At 50.6% G+C, this 21,223-nt stretch overlaps 1 pseudogene; it reads left to right on the forward strand.

Annotated features, from left to right (window-relative positions):
• The first annotated feature begins 14,884 nt into the window (after positions 1-14,884).
• LOC123779114 (selenoprotein W pseudogene) lies at positions 14,885-20,948 on the forward strand (annotated as a pseudogene).
• Positions 20,949-21,223: the final 275 nt, after the last annotated feature.

Below are 21,223 nucleotides of genomic sequence, written 5' to 3' on the forward strand. Positions count from 1 at the left end.
GAGTTAAATGGCTGGGATATTAATTACCTTGCAGGCTTTTATGTATGGAGTAATGGCTTATTTCCATGCTGGTGGGTGGTCTAGGTGGGAAACCATGACTCCCTTTCTGGGAGGCAGGAGAGGAAGTGGGTCCTAGTGGGATGTTCCTTGGGTAGATACTGAGTCCCCCAAACTGGTGCTGGGACCCTTCCCCTGGGGTCTAGGGGATTCTGGAGCGAAATGGCTTGATACGCCATGGCTCCTGAGACAGGAGAGTGAACACTTCTTCACTCGGTCCTCACCTCCCCTCGGGCCGGGCCAAGTGGAAATGGGTTGACATGGTGGCGGGAGGGATTTTGGTCAGTCCAGCATTTCTAAAATCCTGGTTATTTCATCTCTGTTTTGGCCATATCGACATACTGCCTGTTCCGTTATTTACAGACTATTTTTATTTCCATTGACTCACTTTTAGAAAACTTAAATTTAGTTTAAAGGGAAACTTTATATCACCTCCATAAATGGGAAACCAGTATCCCTAGTCATAAATTCAAAGCAACATAAAAATGAATACATGACTATTAAAATAAAAAATGTCTATTCTTGTACCACCTGAAGGAACTCCCACATGGGCAGTGCCGCATTTGCCGCGTGGAGGAAAACCTCGATCAGTTGAACCTGACCTCATGGCTGGTGCAGCCCCTGGGTGGGAGTCAGGGGACAGGTGAAGGGGAAGGTCACCAACACAGAAGAACCAGGGCTTTCTGGGTCCTTCCAAAGGAATGCAGCTGAAGCTACAAGGTTCCAGGGAAAAAGGTAGATGTGAGAAATTTCTGTATCGTTTGAACTTTGGGGAACAGCATGTAAACGATATGCAAATTCCACGCCAGCCAGCATTTCTTCTCACAGGCCAATCGCTCAGGTGTGTTGGGCTAGCCTGCCTGTGGCTCCTGCTCTTATCTGGTCCCTGGGTTCCCAGGAGCCACAGCAGGAGTGAGGGGACTCTCCAGAGAGCACTGGCCTAAGCTGGGATGGAGGCAGCCAAGCTCTGCTGCTACATTGCTGTGTGACCTGGCACAGACCAGTGGGCCTCTCTGGACCTCTGTTTCTTCATCTGTACCTGAGGGAGTTGAACAAGGTGCATCTGGGGACCCTATGATGGTCTATTTTATGTGTCAACTTGGCAGGGTTATGGTGTCCAGATAAGTGGTCAAACATTATTCTGGATGTTTCTGTGAGGGTATTTTGGGATGAGATTAACACTTAAAATAGTGGACAATGGGGGCACCTGGGTGGCACAGCGGTTAAGCGTCTGCCTTCGGCTCAGGGCGTGATCCCGGCGTTATGGGATCGAGCCCCACATCAGGCTCCTCTGCTATGAGTCTGCTTCTTCCTCTCCCACTCCCCCTGCTTGTGTTCCCTCTCTTGCTGGCTGTCTCTATCTCTGTCAAATAAATAAATAAATAAAATCTTTAAAAAAAATAGTGGACAATGGATTTTGAGTAAAAGCAGATTGCCCTCCATAATGTGAGTGGGTCTCATCCAACTAGTTGAAGGTGTGAAAAGAACAAAAGCCTGACCTCTGGGTCAGCAGACACCTTTGGACTCGAACTTCAGCATGGGCTCTCCTCTGGGTCTCTAGCCTGCTGGCCCATCTTGCAGATTTTGGACTTGCCAGCCAATTCCTTAAATAAATCTCTCTCTCTCTCTCTCTCTCTCTCTGTCTCTGTCTCTGTCTCTCTCTCTCTCTCTCTCTCTATATATATATACACACATATCCTATTAGTTCTGTTTCTCTGGCAAACCCTGACTAATACAGAACCCCCTGTAGCCATTCGTCCCCCTTTGGCATCAGGCAGAACAGACAGATGCTCAGAGAGAGGACAGTGGCTTGTCTCCATTTCCCTCAGCTTTTCTGCTGCCCTTGTGTGAATGTAATAGAACTCAGTTCAAAGTGGCTTAAACCAGTGAGGGGGTGTATCAGCTCGTGCCACTGGGACCCAGTGGTAAGCCAGCCCCACAGCCATACTCAGCCTCCCGGTGGTCATGGATTGTCCAATTATTTCCCATCGCTCCACTCTCTTCCATTCCTGGTGTTGGTTTTGACTGGAGGATGGCTTCCTTCATGGTGGCAAAAGGGCTGTTACCATCCCAGCTATGCCTCCCGGCACAGAAGGAGAGATATCCACCCAGAATTCCAGCAAAAGTCCTTGGCCCCTGGTAGGCTGACTGGCCAGAAGGGCAACACGAATAGATGGGCTCAGACCTGGTTTGTGGAAACCAAGTACCAAGGCCAGGGGTGTGGGATGAACTTGTGGCGAGCAGGTTGGGGCTGGGGTGGGGCTGGCTTCACCCAAGCAGGGTGTTTGGGGGCCTGTATGGGTGCTGAGCTCAGGCAGAGCCCGGAGTGGTCCAGGCACGCCCCCTTCCCTTCTCTCCCTAATGCTTCCTTTCCTTTCTCTTCCTCTCTTACTCCTCTCCTCCTCCCCCCTTCTCCCCCCAACACCCCTTTACCCCCTTCCCACACCCTTTCCTCCCAGATGGTCGCAGGCTGCAGCCCTACCCTGCCTAGCTGCTCAGTCATCTACTGGGAGACTCTGATGTGTCCATATTTTATCTGCTCAGCATCAGTGCTCCCTCTTCTTTGGTGGCAGAGCCCCCTCCTTTGGGAGAACATTCCCCTGGCCACTCCATTTAGTTGTGGGGAGCTCTTCACACTGGATCCCTTTCTGCTTAATGAGAGCCTGTGAGATCCAGGCTGGGCCAATCTCTGGGGTTCTCTGGGGTTTTGCTTCCTCTCTTTCATCTAAATTTGCTTATTGGGGTGATGTCAGCTGGAGTTTTGCTCTCCCCTACTACATGGAGGGAGCTGTGTTCAGGAGAGAGAGAAAGAGAGAGAGATGAGGTTGAAGGAGGTTGTTTAGTCCCTGGATCCAGCCGTGCCTACCATACTTGGACTTTTCAGTTACTGGAGATGCTGAGTACCATTTCCCCACGAACTAGCTTGGGTTGGACTTCGGTTCCTGGTGACTAAAGGTGCCTGACTGGCATACCCATTTCATTCCTTACTTCAGGCCTGGTGATGCCGAAAGGTGGGTATTATTACTGTCCCTATTTCATAGGTGGGGAACAGAAGCACAGGGAATTTCAGCAACTTCCTCAAGGTCATTCACTTAGTAATGGTGGAGCTGCAACATCTGTTGTGGGGTTGCTGGGGCTCCGCTCGTGTCTTCTTACTCCAGAACCCAGGTGGGTGAAGCAGCCACCATCTTGAATGTAGTAAGCCACCTCGGCAGCAAGCTCTGGACGGTCTCCTGAAGCACCTCACTTCAGCTTATACCTTATTGGCCCAAACTGGCTGCATGGCCTCACCCCACACCTGGAGGCCTGGAAGAGAGGGTCTGGGATGATGTGGGGAGAAGTACTAATGACCACTGAGCACCTAGAACCTAAGGAAAGTGCAACAGAAGTCTGCTACTTCCTGGACCCTGGCCTTCCTCATCTTGGTAGATGGTGGCATCTCCAGCCACCCTCATGCCTCTTTCTCTCCTCCCCAGTCAGCCCACCAGGGGTGTGAGCAGTGGTCCCTTCCCACGGCCACGGCCTCCTGTCCCAGGACTGTTCTTCCTGCTTCCCGGCTCCCTTCCTGTTGCTTACTCTCCAGAGCAGCCAAAAGGATCTTGTCTTTTTGGGGTTTTCAAAAAACGTATGATTCATATAACATAAAGAATCACCATTTTAAAGTGTGTAATTCAGTAGTTTTCGTATAGTCACTATACGGTGCAGCCGTTACAACTAATTCCAGAACATTCCATCCTGCAGAAAGAAATCCTGTAACCCATTAGCAGTTGGTCCCTACCCCCCCTTCCCCCCAGCCCTGGACAACCACGAGTCTGCTTCTGTCTCTATCGGTTTGCCTATTCTGGATAGTTTACATAATTGGGATCCTACAATATGTGGCCTTTTGTGTACGATTTCTTTCCCTTAGTATGTTAAAAGTTATAGGGTGCGTAGTATTTCATTCCTGTTTGTGGCTGAGTAATAGTCCACCCTGTGGGGAGGCTACATGTTGTTAATCAAAAGATTCAGCCCCACCGCTGCCCACAGCTCTCTAATGGCTCCTGCTTGGCGGTCAGGGTGAAGCCCACGCTCCTCCCCCCTCCCCAGGCCCTGCACGGCCAGGACCCCTGTGTCTCTGACCTCGTGTGACACTCCCGCACATCATCCATTGTGCTCCAGCCACACTGGCCTCCTTGCCTACCCTTGTGCTGGCCACACTCACACCAGCCCCAGGGCCTTTGTGGTGGCTGATAACATCTGCCTAGAAAGTTCTCACCCCAAATCCTGTTTCGTTTGTTTGTTTTTACTTTTTTTCCCCTTTCAAACAGATACAATAGGAGAGAAAATAATGAACCTCCCCACTATCCATCACCCAGACCCGAGGATTATAATTCATGACCAATCAGTCTTGTTTTATTTATAGCCCTGCCCACTTCCGCAGCGGGTTTTTGTGAGGCAAAACTCGGGCATGTTGTCATTTAATCTGTAGCTATTTTAGAATTAGCTCCAAAAGATAAAAAGGCTCTTTACTGGAACCTAACCCCAACACTATTATCACACCCAAGAAATAAGCTCTATTATCCTTAATACCATCTGACATCTAGGACGTGGGTAAATTTCCCCCATTGGCCCATACATTTTTTCTTTTGGCAATGTTTTAATTTATTTTTATTGAGTTTTTACTTGGGACACTGTGGGTTCCTGCCTATCTCCAGATTCAGGTGGCTTGCTTGCTTGCTTTCATTCATTCATTCTTTTTTTTTAAGACTTTTTAATTTAAGAGCGAGAGAGAGCTGGGGGGAAGGGCAGGGGGAGAGAGAGACTCTCAAGCAGTCTCCCCGCCGAGCACAGAGCCCGTTTCGAGACTCCATCTCAGGACCCTGAGATCATGACCTGAGCCGAAATCGAGTCGATTGCTTAACCGACAGCCATCCAGGAGTCCCTGAGCTTATTTACTTTTTTTTTTTAAGATTTTATTTATTTATTTGAGAGAGAGAGAGAGAGAGAGAGAAAGAGCATGGGGGGGGAGCAGTGGAGGGAGAAGGAGAAGCAGACTCCCTGATGAGCGGGGAGCCCAGTGCGAGGCTCCATCCCAAGACCCCAGGACCATGACCTGAGCCGAAGGTAGACGCTTAACCGACAGAGCCCCTGGGCGTCCCTGTACTTATTTACTTTTAAATGTAAGCACACCCCCACAATTTCTTAGATAAATGACAGCCCTGTTGTATGCGTCTTTCCACCCCAGCTTTCTGAACCTCAACGGTGTGTCCTTGACAACAGGCACTGTGTAGCGGGGTACACAGCTCCTCCCACAGCTGCATGGTGCCCCACCACCCACGTCCCCTACTGATGTTATCCGGGTCATTCCCAATCTTGTTTTTACAAACAGAGCGCAGTGAATAGCTTGTACAGACATATTTTCATATTTTCGCCGATGCATCTGTTACGGCAGATATTTTCTTGACCATTTTTCTTCCCATCCTTCAGGATTCCACGGGGATGACTGTCACCCCCTCAGAGCAGTCGTCCCTGATCAGACCCCCTGCCCCCCACTGAGTCTATCCTTTACCCTGTATTTTCCTTCTGTCTTGCCTGGGGGGATGATGCATGTATTGTCCCCTTCTTCCACAGCAGAAGCTCCCACAGGCCAGGGACTTTGTCCTATGCTCCCCTGAAGACCCAAACGTCAGTCTCCGGCAGAGGGATTGAGGGGGTTCCCAGGATGTAGGTCTGTCAGTCTTCAAACCAGCACAGCCTGGGTGCCCTGGGAAGATTTCGTTACCCTACCTGTCATATAGTAGGTGCTCATGAAATATTTATTGAGTCAATACATATAAACTGGAGGTAGACATGCCTTGTCTAACCAATACGACATCTAATGACATGTATTTTGATTAGATAACCCTTATAAACTTGAGTGTCTCCTATGAAAAGCTGGATTCCTGCTTTCTGAAAAGATCAGATGAGCTCACATCGGGGGACCAACCTTCCCACACGGCAGCAGTCAGCTGGGGTAGAATTTTGGCTGTCTGTGTAAATGGGGCCGACTCCCCACAACACCACCGCTTGCATTCCACTCAACTTCTGACCCACTCAGCCGTGGCGGGCGTTTGGGGTTTTGTGGCTTAATGGCCCAGCGGGTGGAGGCACGAACTTTGGAACCACACAGCTTTGGATTCAGGTCGGGCCAGAACACCTACAAGTTCTGCAGCCTCGGCTGGGCCCCCGGCTCTCTGGGCCTCGATGAATGCCACGCCACCTCTTTCTACCCTTCTCAAGGTGATGGTGTTTCTAGACACTCCTGTTACACTGCGAAGGTCTTGCAAGGTGTTACTGCCCCCACCCCCCTCCCATGGCCCAGCAGGGACGCTGAGCTCAGTGCTGGTTCAGCCAAGGCAGGTGCTGTGTAAGACCTGGTGTGCCCCAGTCTAGTGGCAGGGGCAGGACGCCCAGTGTGGGTGTTATCATGGTGATCTCCCAGTAAGATGGGTGCAGGGTGTGCAGGGTCTGGAGACCAGAGGAGGGAGGGAGAAGAGTTCCAGGTTGAAGTCTCTCTGGCCCAGGATGGAGAGCTGGGTGGATGCCCTTCAGGGGCTCTGATCCCTCTTCAAGTGCAAATCCCTGGAGCCCGTGTGCTGGCTATTCTGAAAAGTGGAGGATTTGAGGCCCTGGCAGCCTGAAATCAGTGGCTCAGACTCTCTCTCTCCTCAGTTCCCGTTCATGCACCCTGTGGCCGTGTGGGTGTTGCAGCTCAAGGCATCCTCAGAGCTCTGGCTCCCCTCTCACCGTCCATGAATCCCCTCCTCCCTTCCCAGATGAGATGTCTCCTCTTCCAGGAAGTCTTCCAGGCATGCTGCCTCCACCACCCTGACGGGGTACCCACTGTGCTCCCTGAGCCTGTGTTTCCATCAGAATTGGCTCCTCCTCTGGGACTGCCATGCTTACTTGTTTCTCTAGTAGTGTTGAGAATTCCTTGGGCTCAGGGGCTGTGGTCTGCCTTGTTTGCCTGCATAGAGTGGATGGGACTGAGAGTGTGTGAATGAATGAAGATATGGTTCACGACTGCACAGGTGAGCAGGGGCTGCTGTGAAGGTGAGAGGGGCGTGGGGGTGATTGAGGGAGAAATCAGAGAAGAAGAGGGATTTCTCCAGCTTGGATAGGGGCTTGCCTGCCAAAGCCCACCCCCTCGGTGGCCCTGCAAAGTCATTCCCGGTTTGCTGCCCTTGCAGTTCATGACCGGCGTGGGCAGGGGTGTCCCCTCTTGGGTAATGGTGGGGTGGGCAGCTGTGAATCCCCCCGGAGACTGAGGCCTCAGATTGCTCCTTGGAAAGTGGCCCAGGGAGTGGTGCTGGGCTGGGGGAAGGAGAGGGAGCCCGTGTGTGTGTGTGTGTGTGTGTGTGTGTGTGTGTGTGTGTGTGTGTGTAGTTGGGGTTGCTGGTCCCAACAGTCATGACTTATTCACACACAGTGTGCCTCATGGGTGGATGAGTCTGCCGGGGCGTACCTTCCTCTCCTCTTCCCCTGGCCACGTTCCAGTCTCTTGACTTTTGCCCCACACCTGTTTAACTAGGGTAGATGGTGCTGGCCACTTGGCATCCTCCAGCCTGCCAGCAGAGGAACCCCGCAGACCCGGTCACCTTGACCCAGGAAAGATGCTTGGAGGTGGAGTTGGGGACAGACTTCCCTTCAGCAAGTGCCCTATGCTAGGGACTTGTCCCTGGGGTTTAACCCATATCATAGATGCTGCATGAACAAACACTTCCCCAGTGAACTTGCCCTTGACTGGGTTATTAGGTCCACAGCTGTGCAGCCCTGCCCTGCCCAGACCTGCTGCTGTCAGCCAGTCAGCTGTATGGGGGAAATATGGCAGGCTTTTCCCCTTTCTTTTTCCCCTTTCTCTCCATTGAATTGAAAAAGAGTGGTCATAAATGTGGCAGGTTCATTAACTAGAAAATACACTCCAAACCACACAAATGAAATTCAACCGACTGGCAAAATAACATTTTTTATGGCTTTGCTCTTCATGTGTGAGAGGGAGATCTTTGTCTCCGTCTTCGTGTGGTTCTGAGCATCTTCATCGTGGGCCTGGCAGCCCCTGTTGGGCTTGGTCTGACTAACTGTGACTCTAAAATGTTGCCCCTGGGGTGGCTCGGCCCTGCAGGATTTACCCACAGCTGGCAGGGCCCCTGGGGAGCAAGACAGGGGCGGGGGTGGGAAGCTGAAGCCCAGGGAGGTTCAGTCCCTTTTTCAAGGTCACACTAGCTCTTTGGTCCTACGAACTTTTAAGGATCCTGTAAAAATATCTGAGGACTTAAAATATTTATCGGCTACAAAATGGGAAAAGAAAACTGTGAAATCGAAATTAATAAATGTTAAATGTCTACAAAATGTAACGTTGGGTCAACTGCATTAATTACTGCATTAGGTATTCATAAAAGTGTCATTACTCGTGAAAGCAATTTGTCAGCTACATTTTCTTACTCGGTAAGAAATCCTGGGTAAGCCAGAGCATGGATGAGAAGGAAGGCAAAGTTAAACAAGTGCCTGGTAGCCAAACTCTTCCCAGAACAAAATTATAAAAACCCTGTAGAAAATTGTTGGCAAAAATGTTATGTTTAATATGAGCTGTTGGTGTACTTTGTTCCCACTGGCGGGGGAGGACTTTAAAAGTTCTCTTCTCTCAGCCACCTGGGTGGCTCAGTCAGTGAAGCATCTGCCTTCGGCTCAGGTTATGATCCCGGGGTCCTGGGATTGAGTCCCACATGAGGCTTCCTGCTCAACAGGGAGTCTGCTTCTCCCTCTACCCCTCTCCCCTGCTCCTGCTCTCTCTCTCTCTCTCTCAAATAAATTTAGAAATAAATAAAAATGTAAGTCCTCCCGTTTTGGGCCTGGCCTAGGTCTGGGGTCTGTCCTTGGCATTCATGGAACCTCGGTCAGGGGCTTCCCAACGCCTTTACCTCCAGTTATCCCTCCAGCCACCATGGCTGAGGGAGGGGTTTTCTCAGAGACAGGAAGAGCCCAGGGGAGCCCCTCCTGCCCCTTTGATTCTGTTGCAAAGGTCCCCCTGTGGGGCTGGTTGCCATCTCCCCATTAGGAAAAGCCCCCTGGAGTCTGGGAGCACAGCTGGAGGCCCACAGCCTGGGCAGTGTGGGGATTAAAGCCACAAGTTTGACTGGGGAGCAGCCCAAGGGTTGGGTCCGGCCCTGGCTGGGCAGAGATGTTGCAGAACTGGCTGAAGAAGGACACCTATGACTGGCCTCGTGGCCCATATCGGTCCAGCATACGATCTTAGCTGGCTCTGCCACAAAGAGCTGTGTGACCTTGAGTGAGACACTCTCCCTCTCTGGGCCTCAGTCCTTCACTTGACAATTGAGGGTGTTGGATCATCCCTTTGATGTTTGAGAGCAAGAAGAGGTCTGTTAATCTCATCTCCCTGTCTTACAACTGAAAAGATTGAGGCTCAGAGAAGGGAAGGGGAGATAGGATGGCAGGGAGGCCAGAACCCCCTTCTGATTCCCACCGTGCCATCACCCTTCCCATTTGCGTCCCCACTTCGTCCACCACAGGGCCTTCCTGCAGGGCAGACCGGGAGACCCAGCCCCTGTGGGGACCCGAGTGTCCGGGGCCTCAAGCCACTGAGAGCAGGTGATCAAGTCATTTCCCCAAGAGGCTCTCACCCTTGAGAGAGCCCTGGACTTGGAGTCAGAAAGCTGGGCTTTAGATCCTGTCTCCCCATGTCACGGATGTGTGACCCGGGACGAGGTGCTCAACCTGATTCTGTTTTTAATCTGTAAAAAGAGGCAGAGACAGGCTCTGCTCACCCCATGGGGTGGCAACAGCTACCTGCAGCCCTTTCCCTGGGTCCAGACCTCCTCTGGAGGAAGTCACCGCCTGCCCACCCAGGAGAGATGTCATTAAATCTATGATTCGTCACACAGAAACCACTCCATCTGGAGAGAGACAGCAAGAGCCCGTGCCTTTCTGAGCTCCTGGTGCCAGGAGCTACAAACATCATTCTGCAGCACCTCTCTGCCTCCTAGGGGCCCGGGAGACCCAGAGGGACCCACCTGCTGCCACCAATAACTGGCCCCACTCTGACTCCTGTCTATCCCCTCCCCCACCCTCAGCACCCCTCACCCCCATGGGAAAACCTGAAGGGTCCAGAGTCTCTGAATGTGGCCAGGAACCTCCTGATTGGGATCTTTGCTGGCCTGCGGTCCTGGCTCCCTGGAGGAGGGATTGCTGAGAGGTGGGGCTCTGGGCTGGGACCTGGGCACCTGAGCATATCTTTCTTGGGTGGGGGGCTGTAGTGAGCAGCAATGTGTTTCCAGCCTTTGGCCAGCTGGCTCTAGAGAATAACACTGCTCTAACCAATAACACTGAATGCAGGCTCCCCGAGCCAAATAATCTGGGAGAAAAGAAAATTGGGGATGATATACTGGGGAAACCTGGGGTCCTCTTTCCTCTGTCTCTACCTCATTCTTTTTTTTTTTTTTTAAAGATTTTATTTATTTATTTGACAGAGATAGAGACAGCCAGTGAGAGAGGGAACACAAGCAGGGGGAGTGGGAGAGGAAGAAGCAGGCTCATAGCGGAGGAGCCCGATGTGGGGCTTGATCCCATAACGCCGGGATCACGCCCTGAGCCGAAGGCAGACGCTCAACCGCTGTGCCACCCAGGCGCCCCTCTACCTCATTCTAAAAAGGATTCAAAGATGAAATCACAACGAATATTGATATTTCTCAAGCGCTGATGTGCCAGGCACCATACCGAGCATTTTACATGGATTATCTTATTTAATCCTCCCCACAGCCCAGTGGGAGTAGGTACTGTTATTATCCCCATCTTATGGATGGACAAGCTGAGCCTCCGGGGACTGGCCTAAGGCCCTGCAGCTAGGAGGTAGCAGGGCAGGGATTGGGAGGTGATTGGGGCGCTAGAGCCCTGGCCCCTAACCTTTAGGTCGCACTGCCCTTGCCAACGACACTTTGTCATCAATACCCTGGGAACTGAGGCTCTTACTGGGACCCTTGGAATGGCCACCTCCCCTTTCGTGCCTCCTGCTCCCTGGAACTGGGCCTGCCTGGTACAGAGGAGCTACAACTGCCCTCCCACAGGCTCTTTTCTGCAAGAGGGCCAACTATCCGAGGCCCTTGACATCCAGGCCAGCATGCTCCCCGGTTCAGCACGCACCAGCAGGGAGCCAGGGACAAGGAGAGATCAGGAGCCAGAAGCCTGTGGCTTGAGGCCGAGCGGGGGTGCTCCAGGAGAGGGCCATCGGGTTAATGGAAAATCTGTCCCCACGCATGTTGGCAACACCACCGCTGTGATGATCTCTCCGCCTGAGCCCTCTGGCCCTGCCCTATAGACTCCATTCGGTGCCATCGATTGTCAGGGGCTCCATAAAAGCCGAGGGGCAGGAGAATTGATGTGTGAGGGCCTGGTGGGGCTGTGCCTGTGGAGCAGAGTGAAGAGAGTGGCTTGAATTGGGGCCCCAGCTGTGGTCCCGACGACATTTCAGACCCCTGTCTGCAGAAGGGGAGAGGATGCCCTCCTAGCACATCACACGCTCGGGGTCCTGCTTTAGTGGTTTCCTCTCTATCCCCTGTGGGGGGACCACCAGGATGGGTTTCCTGGGGCACAGGCTCTGCTGGCCCACTGGCCTGTCTGGCCAGTGCTTCTCTCTCGGTTTCTCTGCCACCTGCTCAGAACCTGCTGTGGCTACCAGCTACCTTTCGTGCTAATCTACCCGGCCCCCTTCTCACTCTTCACTCCCTTCTCAGAGCGCTCGTCCAGATCCCCGCCTCTAACTCCAAACACTTCCCTGAGTTCCAGATCCACAGGTCCTCCTGCCCATGGGGCATCCCCACCTGGAAAACCCCACGCCCCTCAGACTCAACAAAGTCAAGCAGGACTTCCATCCTGCCCACCAGCTGCTTTCTGGGCCCCAAGTCTCCCCATTCCAGTCAGTGGCAGAGACACACACTTGATCGGCACCCCAGTGAACGTGAGGGTTTCGGATGGTGTTCTGTGAGATGTAGGGAGCCAGTGCCGTGGCAGTGACTGGGAGTGGGGTTTGGTGGTCAAGGGCAGCCTGTCTGAGAAAACACATTTGCTCTGAGAGCTGAATGAGAAGTCAGAGCTGGCTTTGCAAGGGTCTGGAGAAAGAGTTTTCTGCGCAGGGGAAATATCAAGTGCAAAGGCCCTGGGGTGGAAGCAACGAGGCTGGAATGTCTGGGAAGCAACAGGAGAACCAGTGCAGGGTGAGCATGGTAGGTAACACGGAATGTGCGGGATGAGGTCAGAGAAGTCAGCAGGCAAGGGGTTTGAATTGGTGCGGGAGCCACTGAAGGTCTTTGAGCAAGGGAAGGGTGGTCATATCTATATTTTTAAAACACCCCTCTGGCTGCTGAGTGGGCAGGGATGCTGGAAGCATTTAGGGAGTTGACTTGGAAAAGGAATTTAGGGATAGGGACGTATGAGGAAGCATATTTTGGGATATGTTTTGGAGACAGAGCCCACAGGACTTGCCAGTTGGGTGCAGGGGGTGGGCAAACTGTGAACATGAGATGGTGCCTGGGCTTTGGCGAGAGCAGCTGAAATGGAGGGAAGAGCAGGGGGGTGGAGGGAAGAGCAGCTGAAATGGAGGGAAGAGAAGGGGGGGTAGAGGGAAATCGGGATTTCTGTTTTGAATTCCCATCCTAGTAACAATTTTAAGTGGGCGGGTGGATGAATGAGGCTGGGGCTCAGGGGAGCTGTCAGTGCTGGAGACGTATTAGCGGATAAACCTGAGTCCAAGCTCCCAACTTCGTGCTCCTGTTTGACTGCTAACGTCCCATTGGAAGATGAACTCCTTGAGGGCAGAATTGGCTCTTCTTATTGTTCTAGCCCCAGTGCTTGGGGGCAGAAGCCACTCAGTACATTGTTGAGGAATGAATGTAAAGCATAAATATTTCATGTATTTGTTAAAAAATATTTGCTGAGCACTTACTGTGTGCCTGGCTCTGTTTTAGGTGCTGGAAATGCAGTTGTGAGTAGAGACGGCGTTCGCGCCCTCTGGGACGCAGACTTCAGTGGCTGAGAGGGGCCATAACCCTTGAATATATTAATGGGATGAGGAAGAGTGACAAACACTAGGAAAAAATTAAGCAAGATAAGAAGATAAAGAGGACTGGGGATGTTCTTGAGAAGGGTTGTTGGGGGAGGTCTCTGAGGAGATGACCTTTGAATAGAGACCTGAGTGAATGAGAGGTAAGCTGTACGGATATCTTGGGGGAAGAGCATGCAGGCAGGAGGAACAACGTGTGCAAAGGCCCTGAGGTCATAAAACAAATGTCCATGTGCTGGAGGCTAATGGCACCTCAGGACAGACACCCTCCAGGACTAATGAAAATAGGAAAGCATCTTTCTGTTTCTCATACTCATGAAAATTTGCTAGCAGGAACATTTTTTTTCCCTTTCCCATAATTTCTAGGTTTAAGAAAGAGCCACGGAGTAGAAGGTCAAAGCATCTTTTGGGAAAGAAAAAAGGAGAGTCCCACCATCCCTGAGGCAGGACTCTCGAGCCCCAAGTGTTTGCTCTGGAATCCATTCCTATCGCTGGGGGCAGGGCGTGAGTTAAGTTCAGTGACAGGAAGTACCTTAATGATAATGCCGTGTAATAACCTAATGGCTTCACCGGTCTATTATCTGTGATCATAGAGGTTGCCTCCGTGCTGCACTGTCCAGGAGTGTTGGAACGCTGCTCCTCCAGAAAGCTTTCACGTCAATTATGTTATTTTAACCTCACAACATTCCCACTTAGAGGTGGGGGCAGAGCAGTACTCCCCAGTTTAACAATATTGACTTCAGGGGGGTGGAGACAGACCTCTGGGCAAAAGTTCCTAGCCCCGCACTCTGGATCTGATTTTCCTCCTTCTCCAACAACCTCCGGGTGTTTTGGGGAAACCGAAGTCGCTGTCCTCAGTTTGTACACGTGTAGCATCTGGGGAAGGGGGGTGGGGGATGGATGACAAGGGCCTCCCAACTTCTCAGAAGAAAATGCTCTTTTGTCTCTTGGTAACCGTGACTCTTTGCAAATGCTGTCCAAACTCATATGTCCCCATGGCCATGTTTCTCCAGGAGCCTCTGCTCTTGGCTGTTGGTGTGCAGCTGGCCTTCCCTCCAACCCTGCTCTCCCTGTCTCTGGGTCCGGAATCTGGGGAGGCTGGACACAAGTCCCTGGAGTCCCTGGGTTGGGAGAGACAGTTGTTCCAAGTGATGAAATTCACAACCAGGGACAGAGCCCACTTCTTCTTTAGACTCATTAAGCCAACAGCAGCAGGAGCAGGAACAATAATAAAGCACTCATCATAAGTGAAATACTTTCCACACACAGTCTCACCATCGACTGTTATTATCTCCATTTCACAGAGGTGAAAACTGAGGCTTGGAGAGGTTGAGAGAGAGCGAGGGGAGCTGGGAAATGTAGTTTTCCTGTATGCCAAGGAAAGGGAAAGGGGATTGGTAAGCCCTTAGCTGGTTTCAGCCACCCTGCCTTCGAAGACGTCACCTACAGAGCACTGAGGTTGAGGTTGTGTTGTTCACTGCTGTATTCCCAGTAGCTATCACATTGCCTGGCACACAGTAGGTGCTCAGTAAATTGTGTTAAATGAATCAATGAACAGGGAGACGGCTTCCATTTTGGCCCTGGCTTCTGAGCTTCAGCGTCAGGTGCATGAAGCCCAATAAATCTTACTATTGATAAGGTTTGGGGAGTGGTAGTTCTTATGGTTTGCTCTAGAGCTCAAGTTTAACCCCACCTTCATTGACTCACCAAACACCCCAGGGTGCAGCTGGAGTGGCTGCCATGTCAGAGGACACCCGTGCTTCCAGGGACTTGAGGAATGAGCTGCAGGTGTTTGTGGTAAGCGGCCTCTGTGTGCGGAGGGGCGTGCCAAGGGGCATGGATGGGTGCCACAGCATGCATTATGGGGCAGTAGCCACAAAGAGTAGGGGGAGAATCAAGAGGGTTTCTGGGGTGCAAAAGCTTCAGAAAGGTCAGAGTCATCCTCCAAATGGGAAGGATCACAGTTGAAACTGAGTATGAATACCCATCAGTCCCTGTCCCCAACTCCTACAGCACAGAGAGACCAAGGTTTAGCGCATCCGTCTGGCTGCCACTTCGGGCAAAATGGGAAGTGAGGCTTTCCTTGGTTTCTGAGCGAGAGATTGGTTTCCTGGGTCAGGAAGCTGATCCTATGGTCTGGGAGATGTGGGTGCTGCCAGCGACCCCGCAGGGCTGTAGATCTGTGTCTCCCAGTCCGAGGGTTGAAGCCTACTCTCCCCACTCTCCCAGAGCTCTGCCCACCCTGCCCCTTCTGCCAGCTGTTAGTGTCCCCAGGCCATGGATGCTGGGCTCACTGAAAGAGCAAGGTAGCCAGGTCAAGCAGTGTTGGGGGAAAACCTGAGAGGAGGAAGATCTGGGGACATGGGGGTTGGATCTGGGGCTTGGAAAGTGTCCAGTTGTAGACAGGTTACAAGGTAGACATTGAGAAGATGCTCAATAGATTCTCCATTAATTTGGGGAAAAAGATGGAAGAACTTTGTAAAGCATCTCCACTTTTCTTAGTGATAGTGGTAATAATGAAAAACGGGGCACCTGGGTGGCTTGGGCGGTTAAGGTAGCTGACTCTTGATTTGGGCTCAGGTCCTGATCTCAGGGTCGTGAGATGCCACTCCTTCTTCCTGTCATAGCACTTGTCTCTGTAACTCAACCCTCAGGGTTACTCGGTCAGTGTCTGTTTTTCCTGATGAGCTGTGAGCCCTGGACAAAACCTGCTTTACTCCCAGTCATGTCTTTACTGCTCACATGGTAGAACTTTATTCATATTTGCTGAATAAATGAGTAAAGAAATCAAAGGGTCAGTTTCTCTAGGACCTCTGACAGGCTCCTTCCAGGCCAGGGAGTGGTGGTTCTCATGGGACATCTAAGTTCATGTTTGACCCACGTTAGACACAGAGGGAGGGGCCCGAGGACCCTGGTCTACTACTGCTACAACTGTCTGAAAACGTCTTCTTCTTCTTCTTTTGAAAGTCAGTTATATGCGGATTATAAACTGCTGTGTAACAAACTGCCCCCAAACTTAGTAGCTGTTTTAGTCTGTGTTCTCAGGAAAATAGAACCAATAGGATATATATATATATCACACACACACACATATATATATATGATTTTTTTGTAGGACTTGGCTCATGTGATTATGGAGACTGAGAAGTCCCACCATCTGGTGTCTGCAAGCTGGAGAAACAGGAAAGCTGGTGGTGGTGTTCTGTCAAGTCCAAAGGCCTGAGAACCAGGAGAGCCGATGGTATAAGTCTGAGTCCAAAGGCCAAAGAATTGGGGGGCTGATGGTGTAAGTCCCAGTCTGAGCCTGAAAGCCCAAGAACCAGGAGCACCAATGTCTGAGGCAGGAGACAATGGATGTCCTAGGTCAAGCAAAGAGAGGAGATTGGCCCTCCCTCTGCTTTTCTGTTCTATTCCTGCCCTAGATAGATTGGATGGTGCCCACTCATGTCTGCGAGGCGATCTTTTTACTCAGTCTATCAATTCAAATGCTAATCTCTTCTGGAAACACCCCTCAGGATTAACGTTTCACTGACTATCCAGTCATTCCTTAGCCCAGTCAAGTTGCCACACAAGATTGACCATCACAAGTGCACTCCTTGTCAACTTGACACCCACACCAATCTCCATAAGCCATACTTAATCTCCAAATAAAGCCTTTCACAAGGTCATAATTCCACCGAATGTGATACAGCTATGCTGCATATGAGCAAAAACACACTAACTCCTTCCCCAGAAGAGAAGGCAAAGTCCTTGAGTGCTGTTTACTCTTCTCCTCAATGTCCCATAACTTAAACACTGGGATGTAAAATCAACAATTCGTGAATACTGACATTAAGTCAGAACATCTTAGGTTACTTGATAAGGGAATAAGAGAGGAAAGAAAACAAAGATATTTGCTTAATATATGTACACAGACACACAAATATTCACAACAAATAAAGAAGAAATGCTGACGATAATTGCAGTCCTCATTTCTGTCACTGGTCTCATGATCATAGCTGGTATTTATAACTACCTTCTTCTGCACATTCTGTATTCCCTCTGCCTTTAGCAAGCATCTCAGCTAGTCACGGTCTTTTACTTGGTGGGATGACCCAAACCTTCATTCCTCAAGGGTCTGGGCCATTCATAGTCCTGCCTGAATTAGGTTGTTAGAGTTTTCCATTGACTTTAATCACAGGGCAATACTAAGAGATTCTCTAAGGGATCTCCTGGATTCCAGGCATACTCTTCCACACTCCATTGTGGACTAATAGTTCAGTTTCCCCTTGGAAGTTAGGATCAATCACCCCAGCCAGCGCTGTGATTCCCTTTTTTGCCCATTGACTCAGAGGCTTGAAGATCCCAAAGTCCCTGAGGGGCAATCCTAGCTTCTAGTTCAACGGGATCATTGTTGTGTCTCCTACCTTTGTCCCTCTGGAACTAAGACCTCTAGGCTAATTGAGCATAAAGTCTCTGGAACAGAAAGCAAAAAGTTTGCTAGTGAGTCACTGGAGTTAATAGTGAGTGGTGCCACTCCCATTTCCATCCCTCCATTTTTGCACCGTGAATCCTGCCTACTGGAGAAAGAGCACCATATATTGGACGCCGATCCAGAGCATACACAACCTTCTGGAAAACCTTGCCCCAGCCCTACAAAGTATTGCCACCTAGCTGACACTGTAGTGAGTCTTCAAAGGGTCATTCCACTGTTCTATCAAGCCAGCCTCTTTAGGATGGTGGGGAACATGATAAGACCAGTGAATCCCATGATCGTGGGTTCATCACCATACTTCTTTTGCTGTAAGTTAGTTCCTTGGTCAGAAGCAATGTTGCATGTAATACCATGACAGTGAGTGAGGCATTCTCTAAATCCATGGATGATGGTTTTAGTAGAAGTATTACATGCAGGGGAGATAAGTCTGTATCCAGAATAAGTGTCTATTCCAGTAAAGATAAAAATCTGCCCTTTCCATGATGGAAGTGATCCAGTGTAATCAACCTGCTACCAGTGACTGGCTGATCCCCTGGGGGAATGGTACCATACTGACGGCTCTGTGTTGGTCTCTGCTGCTGGTAAATTGGGCACACAGCAGTGGCCATAGCCAAGTTGGCCTTGATAAGTGGAAGTCAAGTTGCTGAGCCCATAACAGCTTCCATTCCTGCCACCATGACCATTTTGTTCATGAGCCCATTGGGCAACGACAGGGGTGGCTGAGAGAGGCTGACTGGTATTATGGAAGGGGCCATCCTACCCACTAGGTTAGGTTATCTAGTGGGTTATCTCTGCTGAGATTGCCTTTTGGTGAGAATGCATGTGGAACACAAATATCTTCACATTTTTTTGCCCATTCAGAGAGGACTATCTGCATACCTCTTCCTCAAATTTTGTTGTCACCAATTTTTAAGTCACGTTCCTTCCAACCATCCAGCTAAACTATCGGCCACAGCTCATGAATCAGTATATAGCTACTCATCTGGACATTTTTCCTTCCAAGAAAAGTGGACAACGAGGTGTACAGCCCAAAGTTTTGCCCACGTCGTCTGCCTCCTTTGGGAGCTTTTGCTTCACCGTGTCTTTAGCGATGTCCCAGGGAAGGGCTGCGTGCTGCGGCTGTCCACTCTGGGTGGTAACCTGTACACTGTGCAGAGCCATTTGCAAACCAGGTCTGAGTTCTTCTCTTCCTCTGTCAGCTGATCATAGGGAATTCCCCATGAGGCCATAGGTACAGGCTGGGAGAGAAAGCAGTGTAGCAAGAATGGGGACCATGGGCATTTGGGCCATTTCTTCATGTAACTTACTTGTGCCTTCAGGGCCTGCTTGGCTCTGATCTCATATATACCACTTCCATTTGATGAGGGAGTATTGTGTGCACACCCAGTGGTGGGTCACATGACACCCAGAAATAATGTTTTACCAGCTATCTGGGCATCCCTTAGCCCAGTCAAGTTGACACATAAAACTAATCATCACACTAACTGAAAACAACAATTTATTATTAACTCTCATATTTCTGTGGATTGACTAGACTCAGCTCACTTGGGATCTCTCATGTGATTACAGCCAGAGGGTGGCTGGTGTTGGAGTTGTCCAAATGCTTGGCAGGGCTGGATTCCAAGATGGCTTCTTCATGCACATGTCTGGTGCCTCATTTGAGGTGCCCCAGAATACCCAGAGGCTGTTCAGCAATCTCTCCTTTTTTTTTCTTTCTTTTTTTTTTTTTAAGATTTATTTATTTGAGAGAGAGCAGCTAGCAAATGGGGGAAGTGGCAGAGAGAAAGAATCTTCAAGCAGACTCCCCACTGAGTGCAGAGGCTGACACGGGCTTGATCTCATGACCCGTGAGATCCTGACCCGAACCGAAACCAGGAGTTGGATGCTTAACCAACTGAGCCACCCAGGAGCCCCAATCTCTCCCCCTTTATGCGGCCTCTCCATGTGGCTAGCTTGGGCTTCCTTACAGCATTGAGGATAGTTGGAGTTCTAACATGGTAGCTGGCTTTCCCTGGAGTATTCCAAGAGTCTTAGGTAGAAGTTACAAGGTTTCTTGTGACCCAGCCTGGAAAGTCACACAGCATTACTTCCATCACATTCTGTTAGTTAATAGCAAATCACAAACCAGTTCAGATTTAAGGGGAGGTACCACATAAGGATGTGAATGTCAAGAGGTGTGGTTACTGGGGGGTCATCTCTGGGGACCAACTACTACAGGGGGAAGAGGAGATGTGGTGAAGTAAGCAGGTCAGAAGACCTTGATCTTGGCTCTACTGGTCACCCTTGGACAAGTCTCTTGATTTTTCTGGGTCTCAGCTTTCAAGGTATATATCATGACACAAATGGACTAGATGATTTGGAAGGTTCTCCTAGTACTGACAGACCTGGGCTTGGGTGTCTGGGAGCTCAAGGCCAGCTCTGCCCTCCAGGCTGGGTCTCCGGTGGGGTAGGTGGGCCAGTTGTCCCCCTTCTGACTCCCAGAGTCGGTGACCCCCAGCTCCCAGCCATGAGAGCTGAGAACAGCTGGAGCTTTAAGTCCTGGAGCTTCAGAAAAAAAAATCGCCCTCCCCAGCCATCTCTAGGCACATCATTCACAAGTTCATTACTGTTTAATTTAATCACCAAATGTCATCCGAATGCCATTTATCCTGCCTTCTCACCAGAGGTTTACCTATTTATTTTACATTTCAAATGAATTGCTCATTATTCTGTCATTTGGGGCTTTATTTTGTAATTCATTTGGCAGGTTCTGACAAGTTGAAAATGATGCTGTATTGAACACAGTACCTTCAGGACCCCCTCCCAGCGGTCCCTTCCCTGAAAGCCACCCCCGCCCTGCATCTTCTCTCCTAGGTTGGCCAGCCTGGATACTCTCCACCTTTCTGATGGGTAATGGAGAGAGATACAGCATTCTGATCTTCCCTCAGGTCCAAACCCGGCATCCATGAAGCTCAGATATGCACGCCAAGGGCTAAGGAAGGTAAGAAAGCTCAGGATGGAGAGCTCACCTGTCCACACTGCAGGTGGGTGGCCCGTCTGCACCACTGCCCATGCTGTGGTCCCCAGCCATGGCCCTCACCCCAAATCGTTTATTGTGGTGCTTGAGGCTACAAGTCCAAGCATCTTCAGCTCAAGAGGAAGTTAGAAGATGAGTTCCCCAGATGCCTGGACATCTATGGTGAGAGGACTCCGTAGGCCATTGGCTTCTTTGAAGTGATGGTAGCAGGGAAGTTGGTTCACTCCAAGAAGAGAGGTGATGGCTACATGGACACAGAGAGCAAGTTTCTGAAGCTGTTGGCCACCATCAAAGCCGCCTTGGCTCAGGGCTAATGTGCCCTGAGAGTCCAGGGACCTTGGCCCAGCCCCTCATGGCAGACTCTTCAAGACAGGAAGGATTGAAATGTCTTGTGCATGCCTGGTCTTTCTTCGATGTCCCTGTGGCCACCTGGTGGGGGCAGAGACTGACACCCCTGGTCCTTGTGTGTGTGTGTGTGTGTGTGTGTGTGTGTCTGTGTGTGTGTGTGTGTGTGTGTACGTCCCTGTGAGTGTAGCTCCACACCCTGTCTTGCTCCTTCCTCTCCCTGCTTTTTCCTCATCTCCCCGTA

Source organism: Ursus americanus, chromosome 33 (genome assembly GCF_024610735.1).
Source record: "Ursus americanus isolate L20-20 chromosome 33, mUrsAme1.1.p, whole genome shotgun sequence".
Taxonomy (NCBI): Eukaryota; Metazoa; Chordata; class Mammalia; order Carnivora; family Ursidae; genus Ursus; species Ursus americanus.